The sequence below is a fragment of the Triticum urartu genome, chromosome 3A (genome assembly GCF_056163025.1).
Source record: "Triticum urartu cultivar PI428250 chromosome 3A, HENAU_Tu73, whole genome shotgun sequence".
In the NCBI taxonomy this organism is placed as follows: Eukaryota; Viridiplantae; Streptophyta; class Magnoliopsida; order Poales; family Poaceae; genus Triticum; species Triticum urartu.
In genome coordinates, this window is record NC_141875.1 from 13,768,788 (window position 1) to 13,790,601 (window position 21,814).

The 21,814-nt window shown below is 43.4% G+C and overlaps 1 long non-coding RNA gene, 1 other non-coding gene and 2 pseudogenes across 2 annotated transcripts; 2 read left to right on the top strand and 2 right to left on the bottom strand.

Annotated features, from left to right (window-relative positions):
* Positions 1–1,977: 1,977 nt before the first annotated feature.
* Positions 1,978–2,077, bottom strand: LOC125549651 (small nucleolar RNA Z103). The gene has a single exon (XR_007301426.1). It is a non-coding gene; the product is annotated as a small nucleolar RNA Z103 (small nucleolar RNA).
* Positions 2,078–3,632: 1,555 nt separating this feature from the next.
* LOC125547627 (putative ubiquitin-conjugating enzyme E2 23) lies at positions 3,633–8,002 on the top strand (annotated as a pseudogene).
* Positions 8,003–9,542: 1,540 nt separating this feature from the next.
* LOC125547633 (uncharacterized) lies at positions 9,543–12,459 on the bottom strand. The gene is made up of 5 exons (XR_015599510.1): positions 11,967–12,459; positions 11,753–11,860; positions 11,468–11,599; positions 11,282–11,382; positions 9,543–11,141 (listed from the first exon to the last, which is right to left on the bottom strand). It is a non-coding gene; the product is annotated as an uncharacterized LOC125547633 (long non-coding RNA).
* Positions 12,460–15,366: 2,907 nt separating this feature from the next.
* On the top strand, positions 15,367–16,040 carry LOC147977811 (uncharacterized; annotated as a pseudogene).
* Positions 16,041–21,814: the final 5,774 nt, after the last annotated feature.

Genomic DNA, 21,814 nt, shown 5'->3' on the forward strand with positions numbered 1-21,814 from the left:
CAAAAGGTTGAAACAGCATGGTCTCGGTCATTTGTAGGAAGTAGAAACACTAAGGCTGACATCTTTTGGACCTCACTGTTTTATTTGTTTTTTCTAATTTAATTTTGTGGATAGTAAATTCGCAATTGTAAGCCCTTTGTAAAAAAATGCATTTTACGTTTCCATGCCCTGGAGTGATGAAGCATGTGTCTCTGATATTCTGCATGACTGAAAGGCTGATATCTTGTATAAATTTGGCTTTTGCAGGTAATCCTTTTCACTGCCACGTTCAGCTGCATCACTCTGATGCCCATGAAGGGTGATAGGAACCATCTTCCTGCCGCCATGAAGGGCCACTTGAAGCTGTCAAAAGACACCTGTAGAGTTTGTTATACTGTGATCGCATTTGTATGTGTTGATGTAATAGATTGTTGCTTCTTGTTGATGTAACAGATTGTTGCTTCTTGTTGATGTAACAGATTGATCACATTTGTATATTAGAATCGGCTTGTTACACTTGTTTTCTGTCTATTTTGATTTAAATACTGGTTGTTTAATTATTGGCATATTGAAATATGAGGAACATGGCCATGACAACAAAGTTCCACAAACCAGAATCAGACATTTGGGACCCACTTATCAGAACCTGACAATTGGGACCCATTTGAAAAAGGAAAAAAAGGGACACAACCCAGAAATAAAAAGGCCGAACTATAGGGCCTGGCCCGTGTAGCTTACCCAAATTGCAAGAAAAAAACAATAAATGGGCTCGGCCTATGTAGAAAATCAAATTGGACCGGGCTGAATCTTGTGCCACGTCAGATTGCCACGCTGGATGCCTACGTGGCCTGGGAAGGTTGCTAGTGACCAAAACGCCACAGTAGACGTATTTTGGTCATAAACGTCTACGACCATTCCAGAAGAAAGGTCGCTATAGTCAGTTTACGACGGCCAGCTTTTGACCTTATGTTTTTGGTCACAAAAAGGTCACAAATAAAAATTTGTGACCATTTAGTGACCAATAGTGGTGGTCACAAGTTGACATATTTCTTGTAGTGAGTGTGTAGTATTTGTTTTCTCCCGTTGCAACGCACGGGCCTTTTTGCTAGTAAATCATCAAACAAATGCCACCAAATATCCGCGAACACATTCAAACATGGGTTCAAACGTATTCATGGACAGCCGGTCGGGTATAGGCCATCCAATGGTGATCATCAGATGTCTCAGTCAAATCCGTTCAGTTTCTGAGTACTGAAAACAAAATGAGATAAAAAAAGGTGGATTCAATCTTCTGCCAAAGTGTGGCGATTCCATTATTTGGATGTTCACCAAGGATGGATCGTACTCTGCTTCCTCGGCTTACAAGGCGCAGTTTGAGGGCCTAACTACGTCGGCAATGGTCCTATCGGTGTGGAAGGTGTGGGCTCCTCCATGGTGCAAATTTTTTGCCTGGCTTGTTCTTCAAGATAGAATCTAGACATCGGATCGCCTTGCTCGGCATGGGTGGCCCAACTGCCGGCTATGCCCTCTTTGCAAGAAAAGTCCAGAGACGGCAGCACTTACTTTTCCAATGTCATTTCACCCTTCGTGTGTGGAACGATATTCTTCACTGGCTAGGCATGAGTCAGATTCATACTACTGCTTGGCCAGCGAGGGGCTCGGTGTTGGAATGGTGGAATGGAAACGTATATCTTCGTTCCGAATCCCCCAAGGCGCTTGCCTCACTCATGATGCTAATCTTCTGGGAAATTTGGGCGGAGCGCAATGCTAGAGTTTTCCACAACACGGCCGCACCTACGACGGTCGTCATATCATTAGTAAGATAAAAGAGGAATTTTCGCTTTCGGCGTTGGCGGGCGCCAAGCATTTAAATATTGTAATGCCACAAGAGTAGATTTTATTTCTAGCCACTTCGTGGCCTGTCTAAACCTTCTTTTTAATGAATGAAATGGCAAATCTTTTGCCTTGTTTCAAAAAAAGTTGGCAAAGATAATAAAGATGGATCGATTTTTTTCACTTGGAATCCTCTGACAAAGGATTACATTTGAGCACAGTATAATTATAGTCGATCAGCTGGGGAAAGGATCCTCACTTCCGTCGGTCACTTTTTCTTTTAACAGTACGATCAACTTCCAACAACCATCAAGTGCGCACTGTTCTTCTTTTCTTTTTTCTTCCTCCGCCCTAATGTTTTCTCCTACCCCGTAGAAATGAATGGGCTTGACCCATTAACAATTTCTGAAATCTCAAAGTGGCTCATGTATAAAATAGCAAGTGGTGATTCTAAAGTTTAATACCACCCTGAAAGTTGAGGAAGTGAGAGACCTCTTTATATAGTTGGTTCTCTACACCATACTTATTGAGGTGTGAAGGAGATCGCATGCGTGCACGCTCGCCTCTCCATTTTATTTTTTGATGTCTTAGCAGAAAAGTTAATTATTTCTTGTTCGGTAAGTATACGAGTTAGAATCCAAGTCGGTTTGAGATCATGATCGCGACACAATACCGCCTCTGGTCCTCTTATATGTACTGCTACCGGGCCGCAGCCAAAGATACATCGAAAACACCTAGTGTTTTGCCTCATCTTGCAACTTGCCCCGTCACCATAGTCTACTCTATCCCGAACACCGGCGTGCGGGAGAGAAGGTGTCCGAATTCGTTCTTGCATACTTACATCAGGTGAGCATGAATTAGGTTTCTTGGGAAGCGCTCTGCGCGACTACCCAAGTTTGTCATCATGGGTCCTCTTCCGTCCAAGTCGGGCGGTGCTACTTATCATCGTCGTCAGCAATAGATCGTCGCCAACATTGTCACCAACAACGCCGATCCCGCAGCAACTAATGAACCGTACGTCCATCATGATATGTTCATGTGTCTACCTATAATTGTTGTTACATTCCAATGTTGTTGTGCATGTTTTTTCTATTCATCTAGTATGCTAGATTGTTGCATGCTATTTTCTATTAGAGTCATAAAGTACTTACTGGAATTAATCATGAATTTGTTCATCTATAACTGACAAGGACTAAACAACCGTAATCTATAAAATACTAATCGGAACAGAGGCATTGGGATTCTCCTCCCCACCACCGCTCACCGGAGCGGAAGGCAGAGGGAAGGCGAATTCATAAGGTCACCGGTAAAGTCTGGAATGAGAGTTTGCTTTGACCGCCTAAGGTCTAGGGAAGAAACTATTAAGATGGGTTCTGCATCTCCGGAAAGAGTGTACTTCCTTCTCTCCATCTACATTGCCATGGGACGGCGCTGCACGATGCATGAGGCGGTGGGAATTTTTGATCGGGGGACGAGGAGACAAACGCTTCCGAGACGCCTATGATCTGTCCTTTTTTAAAAAGAAAAAAGAATGTGCTGCTTTTGTATAAGGAACAAAAATCTCATCCGTATAAGGCTAGAACTCAGGAGCCGTAGTGTGCGATCTATCTGTTGGAATTAATTAAGCAGGCCGTGGTACTTTTGTCCGTGTAGTATTATAGGAATTCTAATCCAATCCGTACGTGGCATAACATATACCGCACGACCGTGCGTTTCCAGCCGGACGAGATCTAGCAAGCCTCCGGCCGGCGAGATCAGTCGACACCAGGTTCTGGCCGGAAAGCAATCGGCACGTACTCTCGCCGGAAAAGTCGGTTACGATGGTCGTCCCCGCGGCGGCATCTCCCAATCTTTACTTGCTCGACCTCGTGAAATCGGGCCGCATGCTCATCGACCGTGGCCTCGTTCTCGCGGACGGCGAGGTGGACAACATCTATCTCCCAGTCGACACGTTCAAGCTCTTGCGCATCGATGACAGTGTTGTGTACAAGAATGTCGGTGACATCAAGGTGGTCGACAGGAGCCACCTGTACCCCGGACAGGTGGTCGGGTCGGCATCTGACATGGGCGGCCAGATCGGCGTTGTCACCGGTGTCAACACCGTGCTCAACCTGGCCAAGCTCGACAACAACGGCGTGCCGACCAAGGTCATCAGGGGGGTGTCCCCGTCTAGCCTGCGGCGCGTCAGGAGTCTCAACCTTGGCGACTTTGTCGTGTCCGGGCCGTGGCTCGGCCGTGTCGTCGAGGTGTCGATCGACGTCGATGTGTTGTTTGATGACGGAGCCATCTGCAGGATCACCGATGCGGAGTCCACGAACCTGGCCAGAGTGCGTGAAATCGGCACCATGGCGACCTTGCATCGCCACCAGATGAATAGTCAATTCCACCAGGGGCAACATGTCACCTTGACAGGCGCTTGTTCACTCTTCAAGGATGCTCGCTGGCTTAATGGCTACTAGCATCCCTACCGACAAGTAGGCACCATTATGAAGGTGGAGACGTCCGGCGTCCTTGTCTACTGGGTTGCATCCAGACATTGTGGCACCGACAAGGGGCTAGTGGAGGCATCCGCTCCTCTAGCCTACCAGAACCCAGATGATCTTACGTTCTTCTGCGCCTCGTACAATTGCTGCTGGGGGCTTGCTGACCGTTGTTTTTTTCTAGAAACAAGTTCCACCAAAGAGGATGCAGCTTGTGCTCCTGATCAACACGGTGATGATGATGATGATGATGAGGTGGTGGAGGAGGAGGAGGACGAGGACGAGGAAGAGGAATACAATGCGTGCTCACAAGACAACCAAGAGGTGTGTGAAGCATCAACCTCTCAGGTGGTACCACCCACCAAGCAGAAGGATGAGAGGTTTTATCAGAAGCAGCCAAGGAAGGTCGTCTTTGAGGGCCATAGACGGGCGCAACGGCCACAAGTCATGAGACATGTGGAGGTGGAGTTTCCTATGGTCGTCGCCGACACCTGCACCACCGTTGATGTGTTGTGGCAGGACGGCACACGGCAACATGGCAGACGTTCAGCGACTGTCGTCCCCTTTGGGATCTGGAATGAGCAAGAGTTCTTCCCGGGACAACATGTTGTCGCCAACATTCTCCCTATTAGTGCTGCCGTTGATAGTACTGGTGACCATGATGATGTGATAACTACTAGTGTCAACAATGACATTGCTGCGTCTGGAACTGGACCAACAGAGCGTGTGGGCATGGTCAAGAGCCTGCAATACAAGGACCAGACGGTTTGTGTATCATGGTTCAAGACGTCAGGGCACCCAGATGAGGCTAAGGAGGTCGAATGCGACCAAACCGTCAGTGCTTACGACTTAAAATTGGACTCTAACCACTCTGCTTACTATGGTGATATTGCCATTCGTATCCTACCATCGGGATCAACAGATGACGGTGAAAGTGCACCCTTGTTATCGGGAAACAAGAAGAAAAATGCCGTTCCTGCCGATCTTTCATGGGTTGGGCGGGTAGTTGAACTTCCTAATGGGCACATCCAAGTCAAGTGGGGTGATGGTAGCATGTCAACGGTACGTGGATAGTTTCTAGTACCTTTCTTAGATCTACATACTCAACTTTGTTGATTTGTTTGGGCGTGCTGCAGGTATCGCCCCATGAGATCGTTGTCATCAAGGACAAGCACTACATGGAGCTATGGCTTGAAATGGGCGACTGGGTAGAGGACGATGGCATCGATGACGCACCCGAAGAACCGGTTGCTGCCAACACGGTATATATCTATCTTTCTAAACATTGTCCACTTCGACAAATAATGAGGTGTGGGGACTATTTTGGTTTCTCCTGGTAGACACCAAAGTACTATATATACTATGATAAATGATTATATGGATGGATACACCTCAATTGATGCGGTTATATGTGTTATCTTATTTTAGGAAATTGATCTTCAGAATCTAGATAATGATGTCGACCCGGCAATGTCAAGGACAAGCCTTTTAGGTTTTCCATTCCGGTCTTTGCTCCAATTCACCAGTGACGTGGTAGCTCGAGGTAAAGGATACCTGATGAACTGGCGGCCCTCGTTGTTGTCACCAAGCTCAGAGTTACCCGCGCCCGCAAATGATGATAGTATCGGTGGTGCTGCTGCAATGGGGATCAACGATGCTGCTGTAGATTTGACTTGTCACGGTTTTGCTGGGGGGACGAAGGCTGCATATGCTACCTGTTGCTGCGATGAATCGTCATGCTTTCCACATTTCGATGTACTGCAGATGAGTCCTCTGGATCACCACTACCTTGACACTACGGACCAGGTAATTATATATGATAGAAAATGATGAAGGACGGAGGTAATTAAGGTTAGAGTAAGGGATGTTTACATGCACAATATGGTTTGTCTAACGGTGGAATCGATCTTATGGCATTCATTTTTTAATGCAAAACTAAACTCCCTAACTTAAAATAAGTAAATGACCACACAACATATTAAAAGTCATTATTAAACGAATTTTACTAAATGTAGAACTTTAATCTATACTCTTTTCTTTCAAAGGAAATGCAGGGCGCTAGTCATGGGAAGAGTTGGGCCAAAACAGTGCAAAAGGAATGGAAAATTCTGGAGAACGACTTACCAGGTATGTGAATGCACCTGAAAATACACGGTCCATATGCATGGTTACAAATGAATAGCCAACCATTTAATGTGCAGAAACCATCTACGTGCGAGCGTTTGAGGACCGCATGGATCTGCTTCGGGTGGTGATGGTGGGCGCAAGCGGGACGCCATATCATCACGGCCTCTTCTTCTTTGATATGCAGCTACCTCCGTCGTACCCGGATGCCCCACCGCAAGTGTACTACCACTCCTTTGGCCTACGCCTCAATCCCGACCTCTACGAGTCTGGTACAGTGTGCCTCAGCCTGCTGAACACATTTGGTGGCGAGGGCACCGAGGTTTGGTCGTCAGCAACATCAAGCCTCCTCCAAGTCGTTGTCCATCCAGGGCCTCGTCCTCAATGACCAACCATACTACAATGAGGCCGGCTATGAGACACTGGTCGGCAAACCGGAGGGCCGCCGCAATGCGCTGCCCTACAATGAGAATGCTTACCTACTAACCCTCCGGACCATGCAACACCTTTTACGTCGGCCACCTTGGGGATTTGAGGAATTCGTCAAGGAACACTTCCGCCGTCGGGGAAAATTTGTGCTTAGGACATGCAATGTATGGCTTCAGGGAAATGTTGTCGACGATGCCCATGCCATTGAAGCGACTAGGAAGCGACCGTGCTCGGCTGGGTTAAGGCTTGCACTCACAAACATGATGCCAAGCCTCGTGGCAGCCTTCACCGAGATCGGCGCCGAGGGGTGTGAAGAGTTCCAGTAGCTGCAAATCAAGTTGCCATGTGCTCTCAGCACCACTCACTAGACAGAGGAGTGTTTGATGGTGGGAGCTTTGCTGCACATGGGGGGCAGGTTAGTTCAAAAGAGGGGTCCGTGGATATAGGATTTTTGGTGATGGTGGTGGTCTTGTAATCAGTCACATTTTTGTTCTACAACAATTACATACTCCTTTTTGCTTTATTTTCTCGATTAAAAAGGAGTTCAGCAAGAGAGGTATCATTGTGGACTACGTCATTTATCTATCAACATATATAAAGGCTGGGTGTATATTTATCATTGTGATGCATTAATACAATATTTATCTATCAACATATTTTGTGTATATTTATCATCTATATATCGCCAAGCATGGTCATGCTTTAAGAACGTGCAAGATCTGCTTTTGGATCCAGCTCAATCCAGTTAGCAATAATAGACGGAGATGACCTAGAGGTTAGAGAGCAGGTTAAGCATGCACTTCCAGATGACCTGTTTATATACCCCATATATAGTAGTTACTGCAAAAAGAAATGAGGTTTAACTGAATCATTAGATAGAAAACACTCTTTGGTGTAAAGCTACAAATTAAGATGGTTATCATCACCATTCGTTTAGGTGTTTCAGAATTCAATCTGCTACTTGCATCTTAATTGCATGGTGTACAGTTGATCTTACTACTACTATTGTTTTCTTGAGATGAAGTGATCTGGCTAAACCAAATCTGTAGACAAGATAGGAGGCAATATTTATTCTTTGCTTACCCCAAATCTTGTAGAGGGCTGCTGAGTCCTGCAAGCTTCTCGGCCATGATACCCTCGTCTACAGTCATGGCACACTAAAAGCAACATTCGATAGAATCACCATCATACTAAACTTCTTTTCAAAAAAAAAAACCATCATACTAAACTGAAGAACAGGAAAAGTAGCCAAATGACAGCAAACTAGTTCATAGACCAAGCAGGAGGGGGTAAACCTTTTGCAATACAAAGGAAATCAAAGGCAAACGTTGGGCATGTACATCATCAACCAATATATTACATATAGTAAGTAGGCAGTTGTCTGTTCAAATGCAAAGTATCTTAACTACAACCACAGCACTTATTTTCGAACGGAGGGAGTACCTACATATACATATATATAGTCTTTCGCTGGAGACATAGCTTAAAACTGGTTCTCCGTGCAAGTAGACACAGATAGTGGTGTGAAACACATCGTCTTACTACCAGACACACATATGGTCAAAAGGAGAAACCCTAAAAAAGGTGGCATAAAAAAAAGATACATAGCAACAAGGGGAAATCAAACAGACCTTAAACACAGGAGTCGTAAGACATAACAAAAAAACAGATCAAACTACCATCTAGTCCATAAATTACAGATACTTGATTCTACCCCATAGTAAAGAGAGTTGCAGAAGGAACTAAATCAGTACATAACCTACTGCTAACATGGAACATAAGGTATGTACAAACTGCTAGCAACATGGAAGTGGGGAACACATGTTCAACAAAAGAAGCACACGCATGATACAGTCTTGATGAGGGGTAACAAAATTTACAGGACAGTAGCTAAGGTCATATGGATAACACGCGTCGATAGAACCAGAAGAGCAGGGGATGTAGGTCACATTGTCTTGCGAAGAGCACTTGCAGCTCATGGCACAACAACAGAAGCAAACACGTGGATCACACAGATATATCACATAGCAACAAAAAACACCTTGTCGCTACACAAATATGAGCTCAATTAGGTTGGTCTCTGGAGATGGTGCGACATAAACAGAGTGTGTACTTGGGATATACCTAGGTTCTGGGGGTTTCACCATAGATGGAGACGTTGGAGGGATGGGCACCGAAGGGAATCTAATTCTATATTAATTCATTATAAGCTGCACATATGTTAGGTATAATTCGTAAAATTTATTAACTCATGCGATCAACATATTTAGAGACATCAGACAACTCCAGGTCATATGAAACTGAGAAAGCCCTAAAAACATAAAACTATGCAATGTTGGCATTGTTCAACCGGAAGACAGCTCTTCCACTACTAGCAATTTGCACAACCCAAACAGACATACATTCTATGAGGAACCAGGTAGTGGCACAATGACACGACGTTTGGATAAATTTCAAAAGCAATACATTCAGTCAAGTGCCCACATATCACCAAAATTGCACAATGTTCAGAAATGTACTACCAGTTCTAGATCAGTCTTCACTGAAGCCTGTCTTTGACTAATTTCTCTACAAATAAACAAATATTGAAAAAAAACCAGTGAAACAAACTACACAGAATAGGCTCACCTTGCTTGTCATGATCAACCCCACCCCCCCCCCCCCCCCCCCCCCCGCGCGAAGCTGGCCTCCTATCCTGAAATCCACAGGGAAAAACAAAATCAAACAATAAACATGTTCGAATTGGATTATCTCAAAAAGTCTGCACCAAATTGAATAGGAAGCAAAGTTGAAAAGATCCATCACACGCATACTGTTTTATTAAACTGGTAGCAAAATGCACCACTTGTTTGTTATTCTGGCAGTTCATGCAAGCAACCATGTCTTTATGTTGGTACATAAGAGTAAAATAATCGAGCATGAAACTCACTTTCTACAACACAGCATTACTTTCTTAGGAGCAAGAGCAACAAAATAGAGGTGGGAATAGTATCTTGCAGATAGAGGTGAATAATCGAGTCTGCTTTTGTCATCAACATCTAGATTCTGTCATGCCTAAAAAATACAAGCCAGCACAAAATAGTATCTTGCAGATAGATACTACAGTTGAGCACTAACCATGTATTCCCATAGAGTCCCGCATGGGAAATTGAGACCATCTTTCAAAGTTCATCAACACGTGCCTTCTCATCCTTTAAATGCACCCTCTAAGCAACTGTACATTCAAAAAACAAATCCCTCGCACAAGAACATTAGTCATGTACAACAAGAAACATTAACCCCGTGAACTACAAGCAAAAACTGAATGTCATGTAGATAAAGAACACTATGCTCAAAATAAAGAACTTGATCGACAACACAGTAGGTTGATCAATAACCATTCAATAACGAGCATGCAAAAGCATCAAAATGAGCAGCTGCCTTCCCGACTACACTGCATCAAAGGTAGTGTTGTACTACTACGGCCTGATGAGGACGTTGCCGGGTTAGGGAAGGTGGCCCCGGTCAGAGGAGGCCGGATGCGGAACTTGGCGGCAAGAAGCAACCAATCAAGGTCGACGAGGCCGTGGTGGGCGCGTGGAGGAGGTCAGTGACGTAGACCCTCAACTAGTGGCAGCCAGGGTCGGCGGTCTGCACCGAGAGGAGGGCATTACGAGGAGGTAGTGGGAGAGGAGGATCCACGGCGGTCGTGTAGTCAAGTCCAGAACGGCGAAAAAGGAAAAGAGACATTAGATGTGAGCTAGCAAACCTAAGAGGTGTGTTACCTTTTAGCACAGAAATGAACCAAAAGCAACTTCAACTATAAAAGGGGGTACAAAGTAACAAGAGGCACCCTTGGGTGGGGTTGAGTCAACACCTTGAAACCCATAATGCAGCAAATCAATTGCTGGACTTCGCCTCTCACTGACGGCAGTAGCCACCTGCCCTCCTTCCCACAAAATGCGCACTCTGCGGCGAAGAAGAGCACGAATACTACTCCGTCCGTCGCATGATATAAGATCTTATCACATCCAATTTTCACAAATAGGATGTAATAAGATCTTATATTATGCGACGGAGGGAATATCTAGTAGATAAATACACCAAAAAAGCATTGCTCACCATAATTAGTTCGAGTTGATTGTATACGAAATAATACTTTCGACTAGATAGAGTATGGATAATTGGCCACTGAGCGAGGAGGACATCTCACCACGTCGACCGGAGAACCAACATGAACAGCAAAGAATTGAGCACCCAAACCAACGAAGATATGAGTGACGACGTCGTCTTTGAACCCAGGAAGTTTCATAATGACTGTAGGATAGACAATTCAGTTCACAACAGCAAGAGGATAAGCAAAAAAACAGCAAGAGGATAAGCAATCAAATATAGGAGATCATGACAGCAAGAGAGAATAAGCAACCAATTATAGGAAATCATGACAACAAGCACACCTGCTTCACTTGATCATAACTGAACAACTCAGAAGCGTTTATGATGGCCTCATGTCCAACATTCAGACCAACGTCAGTCCGCACAAAGCAGCAACCCCTTCCTAAAGATGATACAAACATATCTGAAGCAAGCTATTTGGGAAATGCAGCAATCCACAGTTAACGTGCAGAGCAGAAGAAACTGACCTGCCTAACAATCTTCACATAAGCATGCATTGTCCGTGCAACGGTGTGGCAAACCAGGTGCCAGCTTCCCCTCGGACTGAGGCCTGAGTTTGACAAGGTCAGTGGGGTTGGCCACAGCGATCGCAAGGGCACCTGATGCATGTCACACACACCATTTAATTTTGCTGCATATTTCATTTCACTTGGAAGGGAAAACAGATTGGAAATTCGATCTGAACAATCAACTATCGTTCTCAAGTAGTACTAATCATCTTAAAATCCCGGAAACTTGTTAATCAATCTGACCTTGGACGAGAGAGCAAGAGGGCGTAGTGGGGAAAGACTGGTGAGCTTGCTGCCGAGCTTGGCTATCCCCGTCTCGTCACAATCGGTCTAGTATTTCATCATAGCACTCTGCACCGGCAGAGGAAAAGAGAAGCAAATAATCCGTATGGGCATGCCGTCGAATAGATGGTGCGCGTGTTTGGGAAGTAGACGGGATGGGAAGGGCTGGGCATACAAATTCGCGGAGGTGAAGGGTATCGAGGAAGCATTCGACGAGGAGGGCGTCGTACACGAAGATGTGGTCGCGGCCGCCGGACCGGCGCCACGCCGGGTGGGCGGTGTGGTGACGCGAGCGACGACCACTCGCTAACCGGCGGCAGCCGCCGTGGCCCTCCTTCCTGCGAAATGTTGCATCTGGTGGCGCCCCAGCGGCATCGGAGCTCCATCTTGGCGGCGAAGACGGGCACGAACGAAGACGGCGTCAGAATCGCTCCAGTCCGTGATGACCTTACACGGCGGAGGCGGGGGCGTCGGGGTGGAGGAGGGGAGCCAGCACTTGGCGCTCTGCTGCCTGATGAGAGGAAGGTGGTTGCCGGGGCTAGGGCGGGCGTTCCGGATCGGAGAAGGCCGGGATGCGGGAGTCGGCGGCGCCGGCGGGGAGCGACCAGTTGAGGTCGAGGAGGCCGCGGTGAGCTCGCGTGGGATGTCTCGGAGGTTTTTTTTTTTTTTTTTCTGATTGAGGTGGGTCGAAGAACTGGGGTAGACGGCTTCCCATTATTGTTACTCACAGCCTTTTTTTTTTCAGGGATATACACATTCGCGCTAGATCACGAAAATCAAAGTGGCATGTTCTACCTCTCAATTTTACTCTCCATATACTAGTCAATAAATTACAAATATATTTGTACCTTTAACAGCACGAATGTGGAGTCCCCTCATCTCGAGATGTGATCTTGACGCTTAGAGGTGGGTGATCTTCAGGGTTTTTCTTTATATATATTCTTCTCTAGTAGTCATCGTACTCTTTCTGCAAATAAAATTACTCCAAGTCTTTTGTGGCTGTGCCCTGGAGACAGAGAGGTCTTTGTTCTCGCAGAGTCGATTATTCATATCTGATGAGATTATGCTGCCGTGTTGTGTTATGTTGGTTTGATTTTCTAGGGAGCTAGAATCCCTCCTCGCATTATGGTAAGATTATGTGGTTCGATGGCCTCAACATCTAGGGAATCATTCCTGGCCCAAGTAGTTCATCGCTCATGGCTTCTGGACTTTTTGGATGGGTGACTCATGGGATTTCGGATTCATTGACCTAAACATCTAGGGAATCATTCCCAGTCCAAATAGTTCATCGCTCAAGGCTTCTGCCTTATGATCTTTTTGGATGGGTGACTCAAGCGCTTTCGAAAACTCTTTATTTGTAATCAAGTTTGTCTAGGAGAATGAGTTGCAATACTGCTGCTCTAGTCCAATTCAATTTCTTTACTAGAGTTTTGGCGGTACCACATTTTACAAAGATTGATACGTTAGAAAATATGTCTCCAGGAACTTCTATTGTAATTTGTAGTTGTGAAAATTACTTTAGAAAAATATTTTGTAATTTATTGCATGTTGGATCCAAAGAAGTGTACCTATAATGATCGTTGTTATGAATAAAATTACCGGTGTTTCTAGAAAAAGTCTAGATTTTCTCTCTTGCTTTAGTTATCACTAGATGACCCGTTGCGCCCATGGCGCAAAGGCCGAGCGCAAGCCAGGTATTGGAGGAGTGTGCATTGAAATATATAGATACAAATTGAAACATATATAAGAGCCTTTTCAGTTGACATACATCTGGACTTATTTGAGCAAATATTCTTGATAAGGCATCTTTACACTAAGAATTTTAAAAAGTAGAGCTTGCATATTTGCAATGAGCAGAGAATATGCAGTAGACAAAGGAAGATTTTTTTAAAAGTATTGCTGCTGACAAAGCATAGCTCATGATACTGCATGCAACAAGTAAGTGATACTGATAAACAATTATGCATAGGCCCTTGGACGTGCACTTGAAGGCAAAAGCATATATTGGTTCAGAAGCGCACCAGACAACAGTCTAAGCTGCAAATGACCGACAGTTAAACGCACAGGATGGTCTTAGGTGATTACATAAGATTCAAAAGCATGATAAACATAGAAGTCTTGGTAGGCATGTATACTAATGCGAAGTTATATAATAAAGGGCTCTTGCAACTTAATTATATTGAATAGACGATCAGGCAGTCCTTTGAAAGTGTATTTGAAGGCGAAAGCATATGCTTGACCTTCCTCCATGTGCGCCTGATGGAAGAAGTTGGTCCAGCCTCTAGTGATGGTGGCCCTTTTGTCAACACCCTTGATAAAGCGGGGTGTGCAGCGATAGTTCCATCTCTAATAGTGACTGGCAGTTCACCATGGTCAGCATCCATGTGAGGGAAAAGGGAGCCCTTAGAAAATAGTTAGTTAGTATATCATTTTATACGATGTCATTGTATGAAATAGAACAAAGTAATTGCAAAGGATTACCGTCCTTTTGCAGTCGGTAGCAAATGTTTCCATCATGTGGCACACATATATAGTACTGATTAGGTGTGGTGGTGTTGTGGAGGAGCTTTCGCAGCCTACGAACATTATGGTTGTCGAGCTTTAACTGTGTTTCCCCACACAAAGTGCCGACTAAATTCATCTAGGTAGTGGGTGTCAGGCTTACCTATGTTAAATTATATTAAGTTATACCATTTTGTAATTGCGATGAGAGTAGTTGGAATGAGAAGAGTAATGTACTCCCTCCGTTTCAAATTACTCGTTGCAGAAATGGATGTATCTAGAACTAAAATGTATCTAGATACATCCATACCTGCGACAAGTAATTTAGAACGGAGGGAGTAGCTCTTACCACGGAGAATATACTTTCTTGACTTTAGATTGATTTTCTTGCCTTTGAATTTTTGCATTGAGCTTGCTTTGCGTGGGTGATGAATATACTCGAATGGTTTATTGTGCTTCTGACATAGCGGTTCGTCTATAATGAATAAATAAAACCATGATAAAATAAAATGATGTCTATGATTTGAAACTTGTCAATAGTCATTATAAATATGTTTTTGAGTATTACTCTTGGTAATTTGGCCGCCGCCGGTATCGTTGGTTGTGTCTGCCTCCTCTTGTTTAATTGCTGACATCTGGAAAGAAGTAGTAGAATCATTAAGCTGACCTATCTGCCCTGTGGTTTCACCTGGCATGTTTAACAGTTATGCATGTGTTTGAATACAAGCAGACCGAGTTATTACTGGACATAATTTCACAGGCTGTTAGTATGAAATTGCAAGTGTATCAGAAAATGAATAATCCGCTGTTGCCGCATAAATATAGGAGCTGCATGATTTCTTATTCTCCACCAACTGCCTTGTTTGTGTGCCACGTGCCTCTGTGGGGTCCTCACACCGCCCTCCCTTTCTCTTATCTCCAGCCGAGAGACACACGGCCACGGACACATATTTCCCCAAGCCCCTCCTCCCTTCCTCTGTTCGTCTCTCCCTGATCTGTTGCCTCCCCCAAGCCCCTCCTACCTCCCCGATCTGCTGCCTCCGTCAAGCAATGCAGTCAAATCGATGGCCTCCATGTGTGTCCCAAGAGAAAGTGAGGTAGAGGGAGCGGACCATGGCTGGATTACGCTGCTGCAAGCTCAGTGGCTCTGCTGCGAGCCCGGGACGGCGGAGGTGAGAGTATGGACGCCAGCTGACGACGGGATACTGTGGGCGTCGTCGGTTGGGGCTACAATGGAGCTCTGCCGGGGCTGCAATGGCGCCCGGAGCTGCAATGGAGCTCCGTCAGGGCCGCAATGAAGAGCGGGCGCTACTGCTGGCGGCATGGCAAGTTGAGGACGGCGACACTCGCCACCGGTGCTGCAATGAAGCGGGCGTTGCTGCCGGCGGCATTGCAATGGAGCAGCTGCTGCTGCGGGCGGCGCGGCAAGTCGAGGACGGCGACGCTCGCCACCGGTGATGCAATGAAGCGAGCATTGCTGCCAACGGCGCGACAAGTCGAGGACGGCGGTGCTGCAATGAAGCGTCAATGGAGCCACCGACGACTGGGTCGCAACATCGCCGCTGCTGCGATATCGTCGGCGCTGGCGTCGTTGCCACGTTGAGGACCTGCTGTAGTCACGTTGGTCATGCGGAGTCAGAGTCACGTTTGCTGCTTTGCGTTGCTTGTGCTGGTAGTGGTGGATGATTTCGTAGCAGCCGCCATTGTAAATTGGTGCTACCACATCAGGCGAGTGGTGGATCCCTGATCCTTGCATGCAGTACCAGTTTAGATAGTAATACTGGTTAAATTAACTCATGATCAACTGTTAAAACCTGCCGCTCTAAATTAAGGTGAAAGGCCCCTTGAATTGTATGCCTCGTTCACATAATGAATTCTTTGTGCAGGGAGTTATAGCGATGCATTATACAAGGAGCTATGGCATGCTTAAGCTAGTCTGTTGATCACAATGCCTTGCCAAGGTGAAAGGATTTACTACTTTCCAGATGGTTATATGGATCAGGTATGTCTCACCGCATTGGCATTTGCTCTTCTTGATGCCCCATAACTAATGAATGAATTTTGCTAATCAACACAAACAATAGCTATTTGTGCTATGGGACACTGCTTGCTTCTTGCGTTAAAATGACAATGACTTTGTTTATGTGGAACACTCATCCAGGTATTTAAATAATAATCATCCAGGTATTTAAAGATCGTCCACATACACATTTAGAACCTGTTAGGGTCCTTGTGTGTGCGAGGCATGTGCTTCTCTAGTATGGTCATGTATTGGTTGACAAATGAGTATCCATGAGAGGGCACCACTTTACATACAGTGCTTCGAGCCTTGTAGGCCTCACCATAAGTCCCTTTGCCAAGCTTCACTGTGATGCCTAACTAACTATTTCACAAACATCTTTGTTAGCTAATAAAAGCAACAGTGAAGGTAAATAAACTCATTTTCACATGTAATGACAAACTGATTTCTTCCGGCTGCCCAAAAAACAGAGTACTAATACACCGAGAGACTGTACAATTGTTCAAGCTACTTTACAAATTAATTTGGGAACAAATTAAACATATCAGGATATACACCAGATGACTGCGAAGAAAAGAAATCATCATCTACTAATACTCTACTAAATGAATGCATCCGTTCACATCTCCAGAATTGTATTGTACATGTCAGAGAATGACTAACAGTACTTGTTCTTCTCTGAAAGCTGTCAAGAAAATACAGTTAGTATAAAAGTTAGAAGGATTTTGAGCTCTAAACTCCAGTTATCAATACACTTGAATGTCTACCGATCTCCAACCGGTTAATCTATAAATCATTAGATTTACCTATAAGACAGCAATGGTCTGTAAGATGTGACTTGCTTGCATGCATTTCATAGATAAATATGTAAATAAAAGTTAGGACTTGCTTACATACCTGGATATTTGCATTCACATACAGAGACAGTATATCTTCAATTCACATATAGGGCAAGAATGTATAGTCACAAACTCACAATTCCATGGCAGCAAAAATCTTCAACAATCTGTGAACTCCATAACACAATGATATTAGAGATCTCTTGTTTTGTTGATATATTGACATATAGAGGAAGGAGGTGTAGCCGACAGGAGAGGAGAAGCAACCATCAATTGTGCTAATGCCACCTCTCCATGATACCATATGTCCAAAGGCACTCGAGTAAAATTCAAACAAATGGCACTGGGAGTTTGGAGCCCATCCATCTGATTTAGATGTGGGAAAGAATAACGATTTTGCCCTCTTGTGGATTTAAAATACAATTAGAAAAGTTCAGTTAACTGGTGAATAGGTGCTTTAAGCTCATCCAACTGCCTTAGTTTTGAATATGAACAAATCCCTCTCATAACATAATTTAACACATCATATCTATGCAGACATTGCCAATTCAATTATCTGGTACACAATAGTTAAAAAATAGGAACTGCTAGTACAACATACATACACACAGTATATTACAAAGCATGGCTAGAGTTCTTTTGTTATTAAAATGCTCCCTCTTGTGAGTTTAATAGTAGTTTAGGAAAAAATCCTTGATCGCAGGAGTTTTTTGTTAACGGCAGTTTTGGTAGAAAATAGAAGCTTCAGCTAGCTCCAAGTCATAAACTTACAGTAGATAGCTCCAAGAAATAGGTTATCAGTTTGTCGTGGATTCTTCTCATAAACAATGTTACCATGCTCTAAAGCCTCTCTGTACTTTACTGATCTGTAGTTATGGTGGGGCAAATGCGAAGTGCCTCACCAGCTACAGCCGCTCCTTCAGCTGCAGCCATGGAAATTGTAGCCCAAGCAAACACACCCTAAGTAAAAGTAAGAAATTGGTTAGGAATAATATGTAATGCATATATAAATAACCAAGAGATATGGAAATTCATATGCAGATTTTATTTGATAATAGTTCTTTATCCAAGAAGATACAGAATTCCATGTGTAACCATATTTCCTACCACCATATGACATATTATGGTGCCATTTCATTAAAAATCATCGAGATTATTAAGAAATGAATGGAAAAGATGAACTATAAAATAAAGTAGCATATGCATACAAGCATCAAACAAATCACCATGCTGACCTAATAAGAATATACATGTAGCATTAGCACTGAATAGAACATCTGGACATGAATAAACAATGACATACAATATTAATGCAAGGATGCCATGGACATATCAAAATGAAAAATAGGACCTATATAAAACCCTCTTTGAAATTCTAACTGGTGAACAGTTTGCGGATGCTTACAAAATCATTCAATGAGTTATGATCGAAAGCAGTAAGTTTAAACCATTTTTGTTCTGACGGGGGATCATAATACACACAAAAAAACACTACTTCTAGATATACATATTGGATATAGACATCATCGAGGCTCCAAATTAAATTACCTCTATAATAAGAAAATTAAGAGAAATCCAATTTCATAGTTTCCAACACCACCTCACTGTTTTATAGTGACTGGACAGCGGGGAATCACATCTTGTCAGCATAGAGTTATTTATGGTTATTTCCGGCACCATTTACCTTACTGCATATTCCAAACATGCATTCAAAAGATCTACCCTTCAAGCCCAATTAAATAATATAGCGGGCAATCATAAAAGGCCGCTTAAGAAATTATTTACAAAACCAATGAAAACACAAGTTAACTCGATCAATCAATGGTAAATAAAGGCATATTGTATTTTCTTTTGAAAATTCTTCGAGGAAAACATATAGAGCTTTTAGCCCACGACAGAGATGATGACATGTAACCTGGAACAGTTTGTTTCTTTCAACCCACCCAACTTTATAAAACCATGCCATTTTAGATTTTGTATTTGTAACTCATAAAATGAATTCATCATTAATGTGTGTAGCAGTTAGTTGTTAAAAAATAAATCAGGCTTAACTGTACCTAAACAATACCCTGTATTGGCAGTTATGGTCTGATTTCAGGGTGTGGGAGGCATCTGTACTCAATCTCTTCCAGTCTTTAGGCAACACGTTTGCCAACACTATCTGCGAAGAAATGTTAACTTCATCAAGCAGTTATGTTCATGGTGATACTTCCAGGTAAATCGATGTTGTTTGTAACTATACAAAATCTCTAGTATCATGTTAGCTTGAAAGTTTTACTGTCTTGCATAATTGATACAACTACAAACACACCATATAACTTGACAGACAGACATCCTAACCAATTGCACCCCGTCTCTCTAATGGAGAAAATAATTCATGCCAAGGTACTTTACGGTTTGCCTATTGTTTTGGTGTATTCTACTTTATGAGCAAACAATTAAACAATAAGCAGAATGAAGTTTCAAGAATATGGCTTAAAAAATTAGACAAGTGCAAAAAGCTACAAACAACAGTACATCACATATGCAACCTTTTTTATGTATATATAACAAAAATGGTTATGTCATATATCTCCAGTGGCGGAATATTACCGAACGGTTAACTCAAAATTAGCATGGTAAAATATATGCAGTTACGGAGAGGAGACCAATACCTGAAATACATTGAGAATGATTAATCAACCAACCGAATTGAACTAACAGCTCATAACATCAGATCATGTACGAATCGAGCGGAAAGTGACTTGCGAGGGAGAGACAAACATCATGTTTTGTACCTTTTGCCCTTAGACACCACCTAGACAAATACACATCCCACTGGTTACAGCAGATAGGAACACCACTGGCCTATAAAGAAACATTATCAGGCAGATAGAAACAAAGATGCCTGGACGGACAAAAAAATTGAATCCCCAGAGCATACCTCTCAAACTATGACACATGTCGAAGCAGATAAACCTGCCCAGGAGACTTCAACCACGCGCCTCAGTCTTGTTCGGAACAGGGGGTAGCATCTATAGCTAACAAGGTCAACCATCAATGACTTATCCTAGGTAGACACGACCAAACAATCAAGCAAATAAACTGTAATTCCATCTCAGTTAGCAATATAAATAATTTGCTTTTGCTATTCTTCAGGCACCTGAAATCTTTTTGGTGTCAGTCAATTTTTCTCTCGAGCCTGAAGCAGCGCACGCACAAAGGCCTGACTGATACTGAACCGACAGTCCACGTTCCATGCACATACAAACAGGCTCCATGTCACACCAATGAAATACAACTGTATCACTTCACATACAACAAGTAAAGCTGTAGCATAGATATAGCCTAGTATTGTTTTTACCTCCCCTATTTCTGGCCTGTAACCCCACGGACACCCTCATCTCATTCATTAAAGTCCTCTGACCCCCCTCCAAGCAGCAAGGCCATGGCCAACAACAACAAAGGACCTGTGGAAGGCAAAGAAACTGCACCAATCCAGCAAAAGAAATGCGGGTGGCTTACCAAGGAAGAACAAATAATTGTGAGTGTGTTTTACTGATAAAATATATCAGACATCATTAGAGCAAAGAACTTAAACATTACATTGAAGCAATAAATAGAAAGTGCCTAAATTCTAAACAGGGGAACACCTTAGCTTGATGTGGAAATTAAAGAGAAGGCATGTATTATATTTTGACACTCCACAAACTGTCTAACTTCTATGCCCAATAATCAGTTTCCGAGACTAATATAATGCAGTGTAAACTAATTATCGTGATGCAAGGGTAAATTATTTCAGCTACAACAAAGGTTTCACTTGTAATTTCTTTGCCTAGTCAACATAGTGGTATAGCACGGCACTTTGTTAACCTCTGTTGTCTTCACTAACTGCAGCAAGCTGGCTGTAGAGAGAAGAGCAAAGCACACCCACATCAATTCTTGACAACAAAGGATGAAAACAACTTGTCACTCATAATGTTTAGCCTAAGCGAGACTGGAAATAATAAATAGATCCGCTATAAGATTTGTTTTGAACACAATGAACAAACGGCGTCAAATCTTATTTTGCAATATCCAGTATGAAATAACGAAATTCATGGAGATGGATCTAGTGATAAAATAATGAAGAGGCAGCCAGTAGTATTTTGGGGCAGAAAGAACTATGTGGAACATGACAGCAACGGTAGCAAAGAAAAACCATGGCTTATTGGCTTACCTAAATTGAATTTCTATCATCTCAAATCTGTACAGAACCTAGGACTATGCAGAAGTCGAAATTGGGTCAATGAAAAGCTCACCTGTAGTTTAGACCAGAAATTTTTGACATACTTGATGCCATCGTTTTCCTTGGCATGGACCACTTCAACAACCTCCTGGCATTCTGTAGTTGTCTTGATTTCAATGGAGAAGCACGGTTGGGCCCATTGGCTACATACATGGGGAAAACAAAAACAAACCCTATGAATGAAGATGTCTTTGCAATGCAAATCTTCCACAACAAGTTCCTGAATTTTGAAATCAAGGGTCATGAGCAAAATAGGGGATTAAGATAAAAAATCCAAACCTGAGTAGCACCAGATGTACGCAACGACAACAATGGGGATGTGGTTGCAACAGAAGAGTCGAGGTCCTGGTGGTTGGAGTGGATTTCTTCTCGATGCGAGGACAACGGTGACGCAG